At 35.7% G+C, this 19,467-nt stretch overlaps 2 long non-coding RNA genes across 2 annotated transcripts; both read right to left on the reverse strand.

Annotated features, from left to right (window-relative positions):
• Window positions 1-9,667, reverse strand: LOC147571723 (uncharacterized). The gene is made up of 2 exons (XR_015247106.1): window positions 9,562-9,667; window positions 1-457 (listed from the first exon to the last, which is right to left on the reverse strand). It is a non-coding gene; the product is annotated as an uncharacterized LOC147571723 (long non-coding RNA).
• Window positions 9,668-11,805: 2,138 nt separating this feature from the next.
• On the reverse strand, window positions 11,806-16,978 carry LOC147571724 (uncharacterized). Its single transcript, XR_015247107.1, has 2 exons — window positions 16,009-16,978; window positions 11,806-11,860 (listed from the first exon to the last, which is right to left on the reverse strand). It is a non-coding gene; the product is annotated as an uncharacterized LOC147571724 (long non-coding RNA).
• Window positions 16,979-19,467: the final 2,489 nt, after the last annotated feature.

A 19,467-nucleotide genomic window follows, 5' to 3' on the forward strand; every position in this document is an offset into this window, starting at 1 on the left:
TTGAAATTATTTATTTTTATTTATTATTTTGAAAGAGAAAGAGAGACAGAGAGAGAGAGAGAATGAGTGAGTGAGGGGCAGAGATAAAGAGAGGGACAGAAATCCCAAGCAGGCTCCATGTTTTCAGGGCAGAGCCCCATGTGGCGCTTGATATCATGAACCTCAGACCATGACCCGAGTCAAAATCAAAAGTCAGCTGCTTAACCAACTGAGCCACCCAGGCACCCCAGAATTTAAATTTTATTACTAACATGCAGAGATTTAAAAGTGTAACTCTAAGAAATTAGATAAAAAACGATCTATCAAATGAAGGATAAAATGGTAGAAAAAGCAAAGAAATAAAAGTCTTTGAAATATAATTTTGAGTAAAACTTATATTCTTAGATTTATATTAACTTCTCACCTGTAAGAGTTTTCACTCCATCCATCAATTTATCAAGATCAACCTTCCCATTATCTATAAAAAAAGGTAAAGATAAAAATAATAAAATGATGCAGACTCAGAAAAACAGAGTATGAAAACCTTATATTGTGAAAGTCCACTTCTTTTCATTGTGCTCTATGTCAATCCTCAACTTATAAATCCAGTTCTTCAGAAATTCTAGGATAGAAGACGTGCCCTATTCCCTATCAGAGGTGAGCCAACTATCGTCCATTGGCCAAATCCAGCCCACTGCCACGTACCTTTTTATTTGTTCACCACCTAGCTTTATATGGCCCATGAGCTAAGAATCATTTTTACATTTTCAAATGATTGTAAAACCCAAAAGGATATTATTTGTGACACATAAAACTTACACAAATTTAAAATTTTAGTGTCCATAAATAACATTTTATTGGAACACAGCCACACTAATTTGTTTACACATTGTTTACAGCTGCTTTTGTACTACAACAACATTACTGAGAAGTAGGACAGAGATCACATCAACCACAAAGCCTGAAGTATTTATTATTTGACCTTTATAGAAACATTGCTGACCCTGCCCTAGAAGATAGAGTCCACTCAGAGGCAATTTATACTCCTGAATTGTTTAGATTCACCCTACTTTATAAACCTGGAAGAAACTATTATTGATGTTGGCCATGTTCTATGACCCTGCTCAATTATGGTATATCCATAAAGCCTACCTATCATTGTATGATAAAAGGAAAAATGAAGTAATCTTTCATATATTCCCAATATAATTTTTTTTGAAAAGTCTTTTCAATTACTATGATAATCATGGAATGGCCAGTGACATATGACTGGTGTATTTTTGAAGCAATTGTTAAAAAACTTCATTCATCTCATCATAGGCAAATTTCCCTTTTTTTTCTTATTTTCCACTCTTTACTTAGTCATCATACATTAGTTACTGACAAGTGGTCAAGAAGTTCCTAAGAAGAGTTCCTAAGAAGAGGTATGGTATTTAACAGGATCACAAAAGATTGCCACTGAAACTGCTAGGTTGGCTCGTCACATCTCCACAGATTTTGATGGTAATGAGACAATGAGCCCAAATGGATTAAGATAGTTTATTACTTATACCCAAGAAGTAAGATCAGCATGGTGTTGGATCTCTGCCACTTTAGTCCCAGAATACAACACGGAACCAGCTGGACAGTGGACGGGTGGGACATGCGATGAGTCGTTCTGCTGCTGGGAAGCTCACTCAAATGGTACCCAACAAGTTTTATAGACTTATACAGAAATCTGCAGCTCTATCCTAAGGGAGAGAGGCGGAAAGTTGTGTTCAACTGAAACTAAGGAGATGAATGAGAAATGACCTTGTGACCGTCTCCTGTAGATAGGGAAACAGATGGAGACACTGCTTGGTGGCAGCTCTTCACAAGGCTGTCTACTTCCCCTTGTTCCAGGAGGAACTGTGACGCTTTCAAGAAAGACTATGGTAAGATTGTGGTCAAGATGTATTTATGTGGCCTAGGTGGAGATGTGCAAAGTTGTGAGAGAAGAACCATTTCCCTCAAATTACGTATCTAATATTTGAAATGTGCTAGGTCTTAAGGGCACAAAGATAATTAAAGTACACTTTCTACTTTCAAGGACTTCAGAGTTCGGAAAAACTGGTTATGCTGAGTAAACAAAATTCAGAGATAGTGTACTTTTATGGAAGACTCTGATCAAATTGCCTGAAATTTTCCCATATACACCACATAGGAATTTTCCTTTTCCATAAATAACAAGTTAAATTAGGAGATTAGTATCTATTATTGTCGAGCCAAGTATTTTATTTATTGATATATATTTTTTAATATAATTTACTGTCAAATTGGCTTACATACAACACTCAATACTCATCCCAACAAGTGCCCTCCTCAATGCCCATCACCCTCTTTCCCCTCTCCCCCACCCTCCATCAACCCTCAGTTTGTTCTCTGTATTTAAGTATCTCTTGTGGTTTGCCTCCCTCCCTCTCTGTAACTATTTCTTTTTTTTCCCCTTCCCATCTCCCATGGTCTTCTGTGAAGTTTCTCAAGATCCACATGAGTAAAAACATATGATATCTGTCTTTCTCTTACTTATTTCACTTAGCATAATACCTTCCGGTTCCATCCACGTTGCTGCAAATGGCATGATTTTATTCTTTCTCATTGCCAAGTAGTATTCCATTGTATATATAAACCATATTTGCTCTATCCATTCATCAGTTGATGGACATTTTGGCTCTTTCCATAATTTGGCTATTGTTGAAAGTGCTGCTGTAAATATTGGGGTACATGAGCCCCTATGCATCAGCACTCCTGTATCCCTTGGGGAAATTCCTAGCAGGGGGTCATAGGATAGTTCTATTTTTAGTTTTCTGAGGAACCTCCACACTGTTTTCCAGAGCGGCTCTACCAGTTTGCATTCCCACCAACACTGCAAGAGGGTTCCCATTTCTTCACAGCCTGGCCAGCATCTATAATCACCTGATTTGTTCATTTTAGCCACTCTGACCACTCTGATCACTTGGTGTGACGTGGTATCCCAGCGTGAGTGTGGCTTTGATTTGTATTTCCCTGATGATGAGTGATATCGAGCATCGTTTCATGTGTCCATTGGCCATCTGGATGTCTTCTTTGGAAAAGTGTCTATTCATGTCTTCTGCCCATTTCTTCACTGGATTATTTGTTTTTCAGGTGTGGAGTTTGCGAGTTCTTTATAGATTTTGGATACTAGCCCTTTATCCGATATGTCATTTGCAAATATCTTCTCCCGTTCCGTTCCATCGGTTGCCTTTTAGTTTTGTTGATTGTTTCCTTTGTAGTGCAGGAGCTTTTTATCTTGATGAGGTCCCAATAGTTCATTTTTGCTTTTAATTTCCTTGCCTTTGGAGAGGTGTCGAGCAAAAATTGCTGTGGCTGAGGTCAAAGAGGTTGTTGCCTTTAAGCAAAGTATTTTAAATATACATATGTCCTATTGTAAAAGATAGATTACAAACTGTAAGAAGAATATGAAAATCATCTAGGCCTGGAAATCGGCTAACTTCCTTTTTTTTCCCTATAATTTAGAAAATTTATTTTATATCATTGAATGATGTTTAGAGTTAAGCCGATTTTTAAAATATCACTCTTATGCAGGGGCGCCTGGGTGGCTCAGTTGGTTGAGCGTCCGACTTCGGCTCAGGTCAAGATCTCGCAGTCTGTGAGGTCAAGCCCCCCACCTCGGGCTCTATGCTGACAGCTCAGAGCCTGGAGCCTGCTTCAGATTCTGTGTCTCCCTCTCTCTCTGCCCCTTCCCTGCTTGTAGTCTCTCTCTCTCTCTCTCTCTCTCTCTCTCTCTCAAAAATAAATAAGAAACATTAAAAAAAATTTAAAAATTAAAAAAAATTAAAATGTCATGCTTATGCAAACATAAAAATATGTGAGATACACTTGCAATTACTATAATTTCATATTTAGAATCTAATTCTTTTAAATTGCTGTTCAGCTCTTCAACTCAGAATCACTGGTGTCTGCTTTTGTCTCCAAAATATTGTCCAGTGTGCTATCAACAGCACTGGTGACACAGCATTTCTTAGATGAGGGCTCCATTAGAGTTTTTTATTGAAAGCAAACAAGAAATTAAAAATGTTTCTTGAGAGTAGTTGACACATAAGGCTACATTGGTTTTAGGTGTACAACGCAGTCATCGGATAGGTTTTTATACGTGATGCCACAGCACCACAGGTCTAGCTACCGTCTGTCACCATACAACGCTATTACAATATCATTGATTATATTCCTTATACGGTGTCTTTTATTCCCATGACTTATTCATTCCATTACTGGAAGCCTGTATCTCCTACTCCTCTGCATCCATTTTGCTAATACTCACATCCCCACCCCTCCGGCAATCAGTTTGTTCTCTGTATTTACAGGTCTGATTGGTTTTTTTGTTCGTTTATTGACTTTTTTTTAGATTCTACGTGTGAGTGAATTGATATATTTGTCTTTCTCTGACTTACTTCACTTAGCATAATACCCTCTAGGTCCATCTGTGTTGTCCCAAATGGCAAGATTTCATCTTTCTTGACGAATATGGCTGAGTAATATTCCAGTGTGTGTGTGTCTTCTTTGTCCATTCATCTATTGATAGGCACTTAGGATGCTTCCATATTGTGGCTATTATAAATAATGCTGCAATAAACATAGAGTGCATCTATCTTTTTGAATTAGTATTTTTGTTTTCTTTGGGTAAATACTCAGTAGTGGAATTATTGGATTATATGGTATTTCTAGTTTTAATTTCTTGAGGAACCTCCATACTGTTTTCCATAGTGGCTGTACCAATTTACATTCCCATCAGTAGTGCACAAGAGTTCTTTTCCTCTACATCCTCACCAACAATTGTTATCCTCACCAACACTTATTATTCTCATTGTTTTGATTTTAGCCAGTCTGACAGGTCTGAGTTGATATCTCATTGTGGTTTTTATTTGCACTTCTCTGATAATGAGTGATACTGAGCATCTTTTCATGTGTCTTTTGGCCATCTGTATGACTTCTTTGGAAAAGTATCTATTCAGATCCTATGCTCATTTTAAAAATCAGATTTTTTTTTTTTTTTTTTTTTTTGGTGTTGAGTTGTATAAGTTCTTCATATTTTTTGGATATTAACCCCTTATTGGATATATCATTTGCAAATATCTTCTCCCATTCAGTAGGTTGCCTTTTTGTTTTGTTGATAGTTTCCACCACCGTGCAAAAAAGGCTTTTATTTTGAGGTAGTCCCAATAGTTTACTTTTGCTTTTGTTTCCCTTGTGTTAGAAGACATATCTAGAAAAATGTTGCTACAGCTGATATCAAAGAGATTACTGCTTGTGTTCTCTTCTAGGACTTTTATGGTTTCACGTCTCACAGTTAGGTTTTTAATACATTTTGAATTTATTTTTGTGTATGGTATTAAAGAGTGGCCCAGTTTCATTATTTTATATGTAGCTGTCTAGTTTTCCGGACAAATGGTCCAACAATACCATTTGTTGAAGAAACTGTCTATTCTCTATTGTATATTCTTGCCTCTTTTGTCATAGACTAATTGACCATATCATCACGGGGTTATTTCCGGGCTCTCTATTCTGTTCCTTTGATCCCTGTGTCTGTTTTTATGCCAGCACCATACTGTTTTGATTAGTATGGCTTTGAAGTAGATCTTGAAATATGGAATTGTGACATCTCCAACTTTGTTTTTCTTTCTCAAGATTACTTTGGCTATTGGGGGTCTTTTGCAGTTCCAAACAAATTTTAGGATTATTTTTTCTAGTTTTGTAGAACGCGCTTTTGGTAAATTGCACTGAATTGTAGGTTGCTTTGGATAGTATGGACATTTTAACAATATTTGTTCTTCCAATCCCTACGCATGGAATATCTTTCTATTTGTTTGTTGTGTCATCTTCAAATTCTTTCACCAATGTGTTATAGTTTTCAGAGCACAGATTTTTTTTCCCTCTTTGGTTAAATTTATTCCTATTTCATTCTTTTTGGTGCAATTAAAGTTAACAAGAAATTTTGACAAGTTGATGTCTGATGTCCATCCTCATTGCTTGGAACTTTATTTTACCTTTGTGAGGGATTTGGCAGTTTCTTTTGCCTTCACTTACACTGTATGGTGTATCATAGGCAATTCTTTTGTGTATGCATCATTAACAACAGGTAGTATAGATTTTCTACTTGTGGGTTTCTTTCTTTCTTAGGTCCAAAAAGCATTTTGTTGTAGCTTTGCAATAAAATTTTGAAAAACAGAATTGTGGTCTTTCCTCCAATGGTGAGATGTTTTCTTCACTAATCATAAATTTATACTTTGCCACTGTTCCCATGCTTTTCCTGTATACACAACTTTCCCTTCAATTCTTAATGACAGCGCAATTTTTTTGGAGAAGTTTTTAAACAGCAATTAAACTCAACGCATGGGGTACCAACAATACACAACTGAAAGTGGTAATGTGCCACAGTGACAGGCTAAAACCAAATTCACAAATGCAGACTCAATGACAAGAATGTAATAACTCTACTATGTGATTGGTAACAATTATAAGATGCATCCTGATTCACATGCTAAAATGTGAAAGTATTATTTACATATATATATTTTTTAATTTTTTTAATTTTAAAGAATATATATTTTTTAAATAATGAAATATGAGGCTGATTCTGATTCTGCCATGGCCGTATCAGCTCTCTACAATCTATTTTTCCTGATGATTAGACTAAAAGTCTAAAGAAAACACAAAAAGCAACAACACTAGACTATAGAAGAGAACCAAAACTTGCAGAAGTGACTGGCAACGGGGGTGAGCCTTCTGTTTTGGTTTTCTCTTTTCCCTAATGGCTTTGTCCTGAGGGTGGGGCCCCAATCACAGAACTGCAAGGCAGAGCAGGAAGCTAAGACTGATTAAAAACTCCATCTCTTTGACCAGGGAAACCTGGAAAAGAGGCCCCTTCAGGCTGGAAAATATGGGGTAATTCCAGAGAGGAGAGAACAATGGAGAAAGGGATCCCCTAATTCTGTGTATGAATCTGTAAAAGTCTTGGGCTCACTTTTGAGTTGTGCATGCATGAGACAGATACAAAGAAAGCATTCTTGCAATGGCTTTGAGAACTGAATTAATATTTAAACCAGGGCCCAAGTCTCAGACTAACCCAAGTGGCACATGCAGACAGACCCATAGCAGTAAAACAGAGCTTTGTAGAATGAACTGAGACTGGAACCATCCAGAGAAATGGGAGATGGAATTTGTGTTCTGAATCTCAGAGTTGATTACCTGCTAAAACAAAACCCACCAGCATTGTTCAATGAATTTTAAAAGGACCCAGAGTCTACACAACAAAATAGTTGACAAGGTTGAGGATACAATTCAGAATTATTTAACATACAAAAAGTTAGGAAAATGAGATCAATTATCAAGTGAAAAGGCAATCAACACATGCCAATCCTTGGATGACTCAAGTGTTAGAATTATCAGAAAAAAAAAAAAAAAAAAAAAAAGGCTCTAAAACAAATATTTTGGTCACAGAATCCCTTTACACTGTTAGAAGTTTTTGGAGACTCCAAAGAGCGTCTGATTATCTTGTATGCTAAATCGTAAAACAAGTGTTAATAAAATTCAAAGGACTGAAATCATGCAAAGTATGCTCGCTGACCACAACAGAGTTAAATTAGAAATGAACAACCAAAGGAAATCCGAGACATTCAAATATTTTGAAATCAAACAACACATTTCAAAGTAATCCATGAGTCAAAGAAGAAATTACAAGAGAAATTAGAATGTATTTTTATCTGAATAAAAATTAAATACATGAGACACAGTGAAGGTGGCGCTTAAAGTAAAATTTATAGCCTTAAATAACTATGTTAGAGAAGAAGAGAGATCTCAAATCCATAATTAAGTCTTTATCTTCATCTAGGAAAGTAAGAGCAAGCCAAACCAAAGACAAGCAGAAGGAAGAAAATAATGAAGATTAGAGAGGATATGAGAACAATGACAGAGAAACTCAATGCAACCAAACATTTAGTCTTCGAAAACATCATCAAAATTGACTAGCCAAGAAAAAAAGAGAGAGGACACAGATGACTACAATTAGTAATGAAAGAAAGGATTAACCCATTGAACTTAACAGTAATTTAAAGGCTAAAGAGGGAATACTGTGAACAACTTTATGCCAGAAATTAAACAACTTACATGAAATAGATTCCAAAATGGACACAAGCTGCCAAAATGGAATAAAAAAGAAACAGAAAATCTGAATAGTGTTGCAACACACAAGAAAATTTAGCATTGGAAATTTTCTCAGAGAGAAGGGACTATGTCCAGATGGCTTCTTTGGTAAATTATTACAAATAATTAAAGAAATAATATCAGTCCTACATAAATTATTTCAGAAAACAGAAGTGGGAAAAAACACCAATTCATTCTATGAGGCTAGTGCTACCTTAATACGAAAGCTAGACAAAGACATCACAAGACAAACTCCAGTGGTGATGCCTTGTAATGATACTGGGAAGGGATGAGTTTTAGTAGAAAAATCAAGAGCTCAGACTAAGACAAGTTAAGTTACAAGTTATTTGAGCTATCCAAGTGGAGATTGCAAATAGGTAGTGAATAAACCAAATAGAGATCCAAGGAGTGTTTTAGGTTAGGAATAGCTATCAGTGATTCATTACCATACAGATAGAATTCAGAGCTCAAAAAGTAGGTAAGATCACTTAGAGAACCCATCAGAGCCTTGAGTTATTTCAACGTTTTGAAAGAAGGTACAGAAAAGTAGAAGAGGGGAAGATAAGATGGGGAGAAAAAAACCCCAACTAGTTTTATGATCAGGTTTACATAGAAATGGATCATTCTGCCCACTGTGTGTAGAGTGGATTTAAAAGTAACAAAATTATAGGCAGAGAGAGAGTTATCTAGCAGTCTAAGAAGAGATAAAAAGAAATAGAAAGAAGGGTAGTGATACAGAGCTAAAGAGTAGGAATGGATTTTAAAAATATTTAGGAGTTTAAATAGGCAGCAGCAAGTAATTAAGTGGGTAGAGATTTCTGGCAGGGTCAGTGAAGCAGAAAAAAGGATGATCAGTTTAAAAAGATATGGAATATATTAGATTACAAATTTTATCCTTGAACAGCTATTTGGGGTGGACTGAATAGAAATGTCTCAGAAGATTTAGAATAAAATAGTTTGAAGACTGGGGAGAAGACTGGAAAGAACATAACTGATGGTTCAAACAGATGGTTAAAAGTAGGGGTTCATAAAATCACTCAGGGAGAACACATAAGACAAAAAAGCAAATGGTTCAGATTGGAAGAACTAAGAAATGAAGCGTTAGCCAGCGTACGATCACTTTTAAATTTAATCCGTAGAAGTTTTATTCTACATTCTGACTATTCCTCAGATAAGCATTCTGGCTTCTCTGCTTTCTGTATGAAAACATGTTGATAACTTTAAATTTTAAAAATGAGGCAGGATTTCTTTTTACTTTAGAATGGGTTCTACTCTAAGATACATTTCCTTTCAGCATCAAATAATCCTAATTTCAAAAATTCTCATATGCACATTCACAGGCAAAGCTCTGCAGAAACGCAGAGAAATAACCACAGTGCTTACCGTTAACTGGTAGGTTATCTGTTAGACTTTGAAGCTCCTCTCCTGTGAGCACGATTCCCATGTTTTCTAGAACAGTATTGACTTTACTTCTTTCAACCTTCCCTCCTCAGGAAAGAGACATAAGGAATGACAAAAAATACTAAAATATGAAAGAACATTAAATACTAGAAATCTATCAGTGCTCTGTTACTATTATATTGAAAATGTTTTTACTATTAATATGAAAAAACTAGGAATAAGGAAAAATAGAATCCTTTTCAGTACTATTAATATTGCTTTGAAACATGAGTACCAAACTCTATTTTAACATCGTGTTAAAGAGCCTTAAGCTTTGCCTTGATGAAACTATGGACAAGAAATAATTTATGAAGGGATTTTGCAACTTAAGCTAAAGACAACTAATTGAATTTGCTTTGTGTCTATGTCAGACAAAGCATTATATAGATGCTCAGAAACATAATACATATACTTCAGAATTTCAGGGAGAGTTTTCATTTACTGAGTAAATATGTTCTTATTCATCCTCGAATAACAACAAAAAAATGAGACGGGATACAATAGTGACAATTATGCCATTCTAAACCCCTGACAGAACAGTTGACAGTCTCTCTATGCTGGTTTCTTTATCCTTTGATTTCTCTTGTCCAATTCTTCTAAAATTCTCTCCCCTAATCACATTCCTTCATTTTTTTTTCTAATAGTTTTGTCATTGGCCAGAGGGCATGACATGACAGCATTTATTTTGCCCCTGGTGGCCTGGGTTATATATAGAGAGAGAGATATATAGATTGATAGATATAACTTAAAATCTGCCTTTTCTAATTACTTTAAATATATATATATTTTAAATGCTAGAAGAGAAATTTAAAAAAAATTAAGTTTATATATTTAGAGAGAGAGAGAGTGAGTGGGAGATGGGCGGAGAGAGCTAGGGAGAAAGAGAGAAAGAATCTCAAGCAGGCTCCATGCTGCCAGCACAGAGCCCTGCACAGGGCTCAGTCTCACAAACTGTGAGATCATGACCTGAGCCAAAATCAAGAGTTGGACGTTCAACCGACTGAGCCACCCAGGCGCCCCTAAAGAGAACTTTTAAAACTTCTCCCATGGTACCATAAAGCTAAGTATTCTAGAAGGCTACTAAAGTATCTTTATGGCTTACCATCAACTGGAAGCTTCTTTAGCAGCCTCTTTTGTTCTTTATCTGTTAGCTCAATACCCATGTTCCTCACAAAATCTGATAGATGTTGCACATTAATATTTTTCCTTTGAAAATATGAAACGTGATCATTCAAGAATTTTATAGAATAATTATTTCAAGTAATAATTTAATAGTGTTAAGCATGTTTCTTCCTAACTTGAGCAAGTTCAAAGATATAATAAGATATATACATCCATACAGAATTGAGAAGGGTCATATATCAAATTTGCTTAAAAATACTGAAAAGTATGTTTTCTTAATCTGACAAGAAGTCAAAGTAGAAGAGAATAGATTTTACCTAAATAACTGTCTGATTAATGAAATATCAACATCAATTCATTTATCCATCTTACCAGAGAATACTATATATTTTAATTTTTTTCTGAAATATGTTATTTGCTCTTGATACTGACAATAAATAAACTTTTTTAAATGAATATAATCTATTGTCAAATTGGCTTACGTACAACACCCAGTGCTCATCCCAGCAAGTGCCCTCCTCAATGCCCATCACCCATTTTCCCCTCTCCCCCACCCCTTCATCCACCCTTAGTTTGCTCTCTGTATTTAAGAGTCTCTTGTGGTTTGCCTCCCTCTCTCTCTGTTTGTAACTATATTCTTCCCTTCCCTCCCCCCATCATCTTCTGTTCAGTTTCTCAAGATCCACACATGAGTGAAAACATATGATACCTGTCCTCCTCTGACTTATTTCACTCAGCATAATTCTTTCCAGTTCCAAGAATGGAAAAAAAAAAAAGCTTTATTTTGCTGTTGCTTGATATACTCTGATTTGGGAATCTATTAATAATGTTGAAGTAAGTATTATTAGTATAAAAACTCCAGAAAGTTCAGAAGTTATTAGTAAGTTATAGGCTTTTAATTACTATATATAAAGGTAAACCGTGGGACATTAGGAGCAAATGTTCCATTAGAAAAGGTTGAAAGCTACAATTTACAAATCAGCAATAGAATGGTAAAAAATATTATTTAAAACTATACTACTACATAAAGTCTGCAGATCTTGGTTTTATATAACTTCCCACTGACCTGTAAAAGCTTTTAATCCACTACACAACTTTTTCATTGTAGTTCTCCCATATACTGTAAGAAGAAATGCAAATAATAAAAAGAGACAGTGAAACACACAAATAATAGGAGAGGAAAATATTCCAGCAACACTTCCGTACTAATAATATTCTCTACTTTTACCCACTTCTTGAGAATGAGTGTAAAGAGGTTAAATATGAAAAATATAACATCAACAATACAACTATGACTTAATTCTTCTATAAAAAAATCAAACCTACAATAGTCAAGGGATAAGAGTCAAAAGCCACTTACTGTCCAGGGTCTACTTTTTAGCTCTCAGACTTTGAAGAACTTTCTTATTTCTATCAGGCCATGACAATGGGTTTATGTTTGGTACATGCTATTCAAAAATGTTTAAACTTGGGTTTCAGCAGTGATTTTCTCAGGTAATGTGTTCTCATTCAATATTCCCTGGTGTTTTAACAGACCCAGAAAGATTTATTTCCTCCATTTGGATTACAAGATAAATTATTAAGCACTTTGAAGACAAATCCTTTATATTAGCAATTGGGGGGGGGGGCAGTTATCACACTGATAGACTAACAGATTTTATTTCCAATTTAATATTTTTTTTGAAAATTTTATTTGGGTAATTGTAGATGCATATGAAGTTAGTAGGAAAAAATAGAGAGAGATGCCTTGTACATTTTTGTCCAGCTTCCCTTAATGATAAGACTTACAAAGCCATAGAATAATACCAAAAACAGAATACTGGCATTGATACAATCCACCGATGTTATTTAGATTTCCTTAGTGTTACTTGTACTCATGTGTATGTCTCTGTATTATTAAATTCCAGACAATTTTATTACCTGTGTAGGTTCACGTATGCACTGCCACAGTCAAGATACTGAACAGTTCCAGTCCCACAAGGACCCTATTATAACCACATCCACCTCCTTCTGCCTCCACCAATCCCCTATCTCTAAATCCAGGCAAGCTCTAATCTGTCCTCCATTTCTAAAATTTTGTTATTTCAAAAATGATATGTAAAGATCTTACAGTATGTAAGCTCTGAGGTTGGCTTTTTTAGCTCTGGATAACTATCTGGAAATTTGTCCAAGATGTTGCATGAATCAGATAGTGTACTTTTACTGATGAATAATAGTATTCCATAATATGTATGTACCACAAGTTTGTTTAGCCATTTACCTGTTGAAGGAGACTTGGGCTGATGCCAGTTTTTGGCTCTTACGTTCATGTACAGATTTTGTGCGAACCTAAGTTTCAAAGGTGTAATTGCTACGGTAGCTCTATGCTTAGTTTTGTAAGAAACTGGTACTTTTTCTATAGTGATTGTATCACTACATTCCCACTACCAAGTATGAGTAGTCCGGTTTCTCAAGCATCCTCATCAACATTTGGTGTTGTCATTATTTTTTATTTTAGCTATTCTGATAGGTATGCAATGATATCTCACTGCAGTTTCAAATGGCACTTCCTTAATACCTAATGACGTCAAGCATCTCTTCATGTGTTTATCTGATACCTGTATATCCTCTTTGGTGCAATGTATTTTCATTCATATAGTTTCATATATTTTCCCCATCTTCTTATTGGTTTGTTTGTATTTTATATTGCTGAGGTTTTCTCAAATCAAAAAAAAAAAAACCCCTTTTAATGTTTATTTTTGAGAGAGAGAGAGAGAGAGAAAGACAGAGCACGAGAGGGGGAGGGGCAGAGAGGAAGACACAGAATCTGAAGCAGGCTCCGGGCTCTGAGTGGTCAGCATAGAGCCCAAGACGAGGCTCAGCCAAAGTCAGACGCTCAACTGACTGAACCACCAGATGCCCCTATATTGCTGAGTTTTGCGTGTTCTTTAAATGCCATAGATGCTGCTGCTTTGTCAGATGTATCATTTGCAAATATTTTCTCCCAGACGGTAGGTTGTCTTCCACCATCTCCACACAGCTTTCCAGAATAAAAGCTTTTAATTTTAATGAAGTACAATTTATCAATTTTTTCCTTTTGTGAATCATGCTTTTCGCATAATATGTTTCTAAATCAATTTATTCTTACTAGGCAGCATAAGCATAAATTACATAACTCAAATGTTACCAATAAGAATACAGTGAAAAATATGTCTCCTTTATAAACATCTCCATTGTCAGAATTCTCTTCCTTCTAAGGAACAAACATTGACATTTTTTGTTTATCTTTTTTAGAGATACTCTATGCATATATTTGTATATAAGAATAGAGCTGACTGGTTCTTTTGATGGCTCCATATATTAAATTGACTAGATGTTCTGTAATTATGGAATCAATTTTAAAATGCATCAAAATGGGTATAAATTGCTTTTCCTTGCATTTTCAGATATATTGTTTTAAGAGAATATATCTTGTTTGTTCAAATATTCTCTTCCCCTCTGTATCAAGTCTGTCTTATGGGAGGATTGTACTTCTGTTCCCAATGATATCGTGCAATTTGCTTTGTCAAATGAAATATTTGAGTGTCTTCTGAGTAGAAACTTTAAGAACTATCACATGGCTCCATCATCTCTCTTTTTCCTGTTACAAAAGTGACACTGTCCAGACAGGGACTGTTCTTGCATCCTATGTCCTATAGTAGAGAACAGATGGACAGCCAACCTATGGGCAGTGTCTAATATTGAGTGTCATGCAAAAAAACTCTGTTGCCACTGAGATTTGGGGGTTGTTTGTTGCTACTGCAGCATAGCTAGCTGATAATAGGAACTGGAACCACAGGGCGCCTGGGTGGCTCAGTCGGTTGAGCGTCTGACTCTTGGTTTCAGCTCAGGTCATGATCTCACCGTTCATGAGTTCAAGCACAGTGTTGGGCTCTGCACTGACACTGAGGAGCCTCCTTGGGTTTCTCTGTCTCTCTCTCTCTCTCTCCCTCTTACTCTGCCCCTCCCCTGCTTAGGCCATCTCTGTCTCTCTCAAAATAAAGAAACTTAAAAAAAAAGGAACTGGAACCACAAGTGTGTTGCTGTCTTAGCAACAACAAAAGTAGTAGCAAAAACACCAAAACTATGTGGCATTGGCTCTGGTGCTGGAAGTGTTTGGTGAAGAAATTGTTACTGGAGGCTGGAATGAACCCATGCCTTGCAATGGTGTTGGTGAGTTTAGCAATTTCAACAACTTAGAAGGCAGAAAATGTACTGAATATGCTTGTACTTTAAAAGAAGAAGCTGTGTGGGGCGCCTGAGTAACTCAGTCATGTAAGCCTCCAATTCTTGGTTTTGGCTCAGGTCATGATCTCACAGTTTGTGGGTTCGAGCCCCACATCGGGCTCCATGCTGAAGCCTGCTTGGGATTCTCTCTTTCTCTCCCCCTCTCTGCATCCCTCCTCCACTCCCTCTCTCTCTTTCTCTCAAAAATAAATAAATAAACTTAAAAAAAAAGAAGAAGCTAGGAAATACAGTGTTACTAGAGTATCTGGTTGATATTGGCAGCAACGGACAAGTTACTACAAAAAGAAATGAACCCAGAAAACAACTGGCTGGCTAGCAAGCAAGGATAAAGGAGAACAGAGAGAATCCAGAGATTCAGGGTGCGACATGGCACAAAAAATGAACTAGTTCTCATCTTCTACAAATAGAAGATAACACCTGGAATTTCTTTTAGTGACCAAGGGCATTCAAAACTAAGTCTTCTGGCAAAGGCAATATGAAGAGTGTGATCATCATTCCTTTTGTTGAAACCTCTGATTTGATTAACATGGTGCCTAGTAAATCCTCCAAATTTGAAAAAAATAATTCAGGAACAAGCATCTTAGGTTGTGCTTCTCCCCAGGGAAGTCTGATAAAACTCAAGGGGTCTACAATTAAATCTAATGAGAAGCACATCTCAAAAAGAATTGTAGATGTAACTATTGGCACATTAAGCAAGTTGTAATCAATCAGATAAAAAGTCAACCCTATTTTAGTATAAAACTTAAACTAAAAGGTACTCTGTTCATGACTTAAAGTGGGGTTCCTGCCCTCTACAAATAGGAAGTACGCTAAGAAAGTTGCCCCAGCCCCCAAGAAGGGGTTATTCTTCAATGCCTTCTTCAGATGTGAGAAGAAGAAGAATGGAAAAAGGTAGAACTTCTTCAATCCCATAACCAAGATCCATAAAGAACAATGAGCTGGGAATCTAATCATCATGGTAAGATTTTTCCCAAAGAACTTAAAAATATTTTCAATGCTTACCATCAGTGGGCAGGTTGCATTTGAGATCCTTAATTTCGTCTTCTGTGAGTTTCCATCCCATGGTTTTCAAAACTGAATCAAGTTTATTGGCATTAACAATCCCTCCTTAGAAAAGCAAAATGGTCAAGAAATAGCCAAAGGAAAGAAAAATACAGTTTATATATTTAAATAACCTATGGGCCCACATGGCTGTAGTGTAGGTGGAAATATAAAGGGTGTCCCCTGTCAGAAATATTTTTCTTTTGCAGGCAAGGGATCTTTTTCTAAAATTTTTGTTTGGGGGATTTTAGTTCTTAGAAAGTTCCGTCTGCAGAAAAAAAAACCAAAAACTGAAATCTTGAACTAATTGTCCAAGATGCATTATTATAGTCAATTAGCATGCTGTATAGTTTTTGGATTTAAATAACTTAAATAGGCTCATATATAGCATGACAGTTGACTTGTTTTAGCAAATACATCAAATTGTTGACATATACTAACGTCATTTTCAGCAGGAACATCAAGTGTCTATAGTACAAAGCGGGTCAATAATAGATAATAATAGATAATAGCTCTTTAAAAAGAACCTCTTTCTTTAGTGGGATCATGGGGACAGGTTTACAAAGCATAAGCTTTAAAAGGGCCTGCATTAGTATTTAATAATTCATAGTAATGAAAAACATTATTTTATCTTCTCACTAATAAGTGGGCTCATTTTTGTTTATTTTATTGTCTCAACGCCTAACCAAATTCCCCAAATATTTTCCCTTTAATTTTACTGTTCTGACACAGACTTTATTTTCTCTTATGTAAAATTTATTTAAATTTCTATATGGAGATAATTTGCTCACAGGTCTATATCAGAAGCTAGGAATGATATCAGTATTTAAGGAGGTTAGTGAAGTTCACAATTGGATATCTAGGAGACAGTATAATGTGTCTCTTAGAATCATCTGGCTTGGTATTATGCTTCTCACTTACCACTAAGAGACTTCAAACCATCCAGTAACCTATGCTTGTAGACTTTTCCTTTAGCTACGTGGAAACATAAATCAGGTCATACACAAGTAAGTGATGTGGAGATTCACCAAGGCAGCAAGTCATTATTTAATGTAAGGAGGATTTGTAATTTTCTCTAGAAAATTTCCAATTTACTTTCAAATTTTTAAAAATGAAATAGCCACCAATGTATCCACTCTATTCAGTTATTGACACTTAAGCATGTGAATCTTGTAATCTTGGTGCTTTTTTTTAATTCCTTTTCAGCTCTCTAATGTCCTTTTCTGTTCTCTCACCTGGTTAGCACCCAGTATAACTTTTACAATTCCCCATCTATAGAACCACAACTACAAAAGGTACTTCTTAGCCCTGATGGCAGGTTGTGAATAAAGCAGCAACTGATTTCCAACTAAAAATTAATGGAATTCCTTCTTAAAAATCTTCTCTTGAAATGTTTTTATTGTAAAGAATTTTAAATATATACAAAAGTAGAATGGAAACAATGAATCCCCATAAACACTCAGCTTACAGTTACTGATGTTCTACCATTAGATAGCATCCTTTTAAGGTGAAAACGTACCATTCATTTTTTTAAAAAAATTATTTGCATACATAAGTGTATAAATTGAACCATATCACAATGGCTGTACTTTTTCGGTCTTTGTTTTTGTTTAAGTGCCTTTTTCTGCTTCTTCCTTCTCAGTCTATGGTGCAGCCACAAGTCCCTAGATGATTCATGTTAACAACCTAGAATATACCTACATATTATCTATCAGTATGTGAAGATACATAATTACATGAGTGAAATCATTCATACTAAGTAGTTTTTGAAAGCATTTTTTCTATGCTATCAGAAAGTATATAGAAGTTCTCATAAACAAAATAAGAAATGTGTGCTTCCTTCAAGACCATATTAATATTTTAAATGCTCACCATTAACTGGCAGCTTTTTTACGAGCTCTACACATTCCTTATCTGTGACAGTTACTCCCATGTTTTCCAGAACACCTCCTACATCACTGACATCAACCTCTCCCCCTTCAACATAACAAAATGGTCACAGATTAGTAGAGAGAAGGGCCTAACCACAGCCCCCCCCAAACCTGTTGACCCTTTACAGCTTCAGCTACAATAGCTGAATGAGCAAACACACACAATATGTTAACTGTTCGCCACTGTCATTAATTGGGGGTAGAAATAGAATTTCTCTCTTACGCTTAGTAAAGTAATAGACATACTGATGCAGTTTATATAATACAAATTAGGACACTGTAGGCATAAGATCCATTTATTTTGTAAGGATATTCTCTCTCCCCTAATCTCTTAATGATAACAGAATTTTATCTCTGTGAAAGTTTGCTGTATCATCAGCTATGCTAATTCAAATTTAGGCTTTCAAAATCAAGAATAGTGACTATTCTTGGCAAATATTCCAGAAACTAAGAAATTTGCTACTATAAATTCACACAGAAAAATTAGTGCTAAAATGCAAATGTTCTAATGTGTAATTCTGGGCAACTGTATGCAGATATTCATCAATATAGAAGAAAAATGGGTAGAATAGAATAAAAAAGGGAATGTAAAAATGATGGTTCTACATAAAAATATAAATTAGCTAAAGAATAAAGACATTAGATTTATAGAAGCTTCTAATTAACCTGTAATAGTTTCCACTGCTTCCATCAATTTTTTGAGCTCAGTCTTCCCATTAGCTGTAAGAAATACCATAATTTGGCAATATTATAAAAAGATAAAGGAGCTAAATTAAGAAATAGAGATTCTCCCCACAATTTAATCTCACCAGCCAAAAACTTTTATGCAATGGATTGCAAAGAATTCATTCTATGGTAGATAGAGGGTTTACCCAAGAAAGCTTTCTCTGTCTTACACTTGCAGGAATGTTACGGTAGGCTAAGTATGTTGTTGTTTGGTCTCTGATAGCCCTTCTGATGCAAATGCAAGGTTCTTCCCATGATTGATGTTGAAAACATTTTTCATGTTCTATCTTTTACTAATACTTTTCTTTAGTTATTTCAACTATTAACTTGGAATGGCTGGTTATGTGTTCTCAATCTTTTGTTACCAGCACATGCATAAAGTTTGGGTAAATGTTTCTACCTTTCTATGTTTGGGAAAAAAGAAATCATTAGCTAAAGCTAGAGAGTTATAGCAATATGGCATTGTGCCAATATCAGGAAGGATTGGTCAACCCCCTAAGACCAGCTACTTTATTTACTGGGCCAAGTACAAAATGAAAACGTGGGACCCCTTGTTCAAAAATCAGGAAGAAAAACTTTGCTTTTTTTTTTCTTCCACAGTCTTGTTCCCAAACTGTCATGGTGGTGTTTTTGTTTTAGTTTTTGTTTATAAGTCAGCTGGTAAATGTTGCACTGTCACAGGCATGGCATCTTCTAGGGTTGAGTGCAGAACCTCACAGGCACCCTGGGTGGTCCCATTACTCAGCATGCACGAGGCTCACTA

Source organism: Puma concolor, unplaced genomic scaffold (assembly GCF_028749965.1).
Source record: "Puma concolor isolate L17-30 unplaced genomic scaffold, mPumCon1.1.hap2 unalloc_scaffold_106, whole genome shotgun sequence".
NCBI classification, from domain to species: Eukaryota; Metazoa; Chordata; class Mammalia; order Carnivora; family Felidae; genus Puma; species Puma concolor.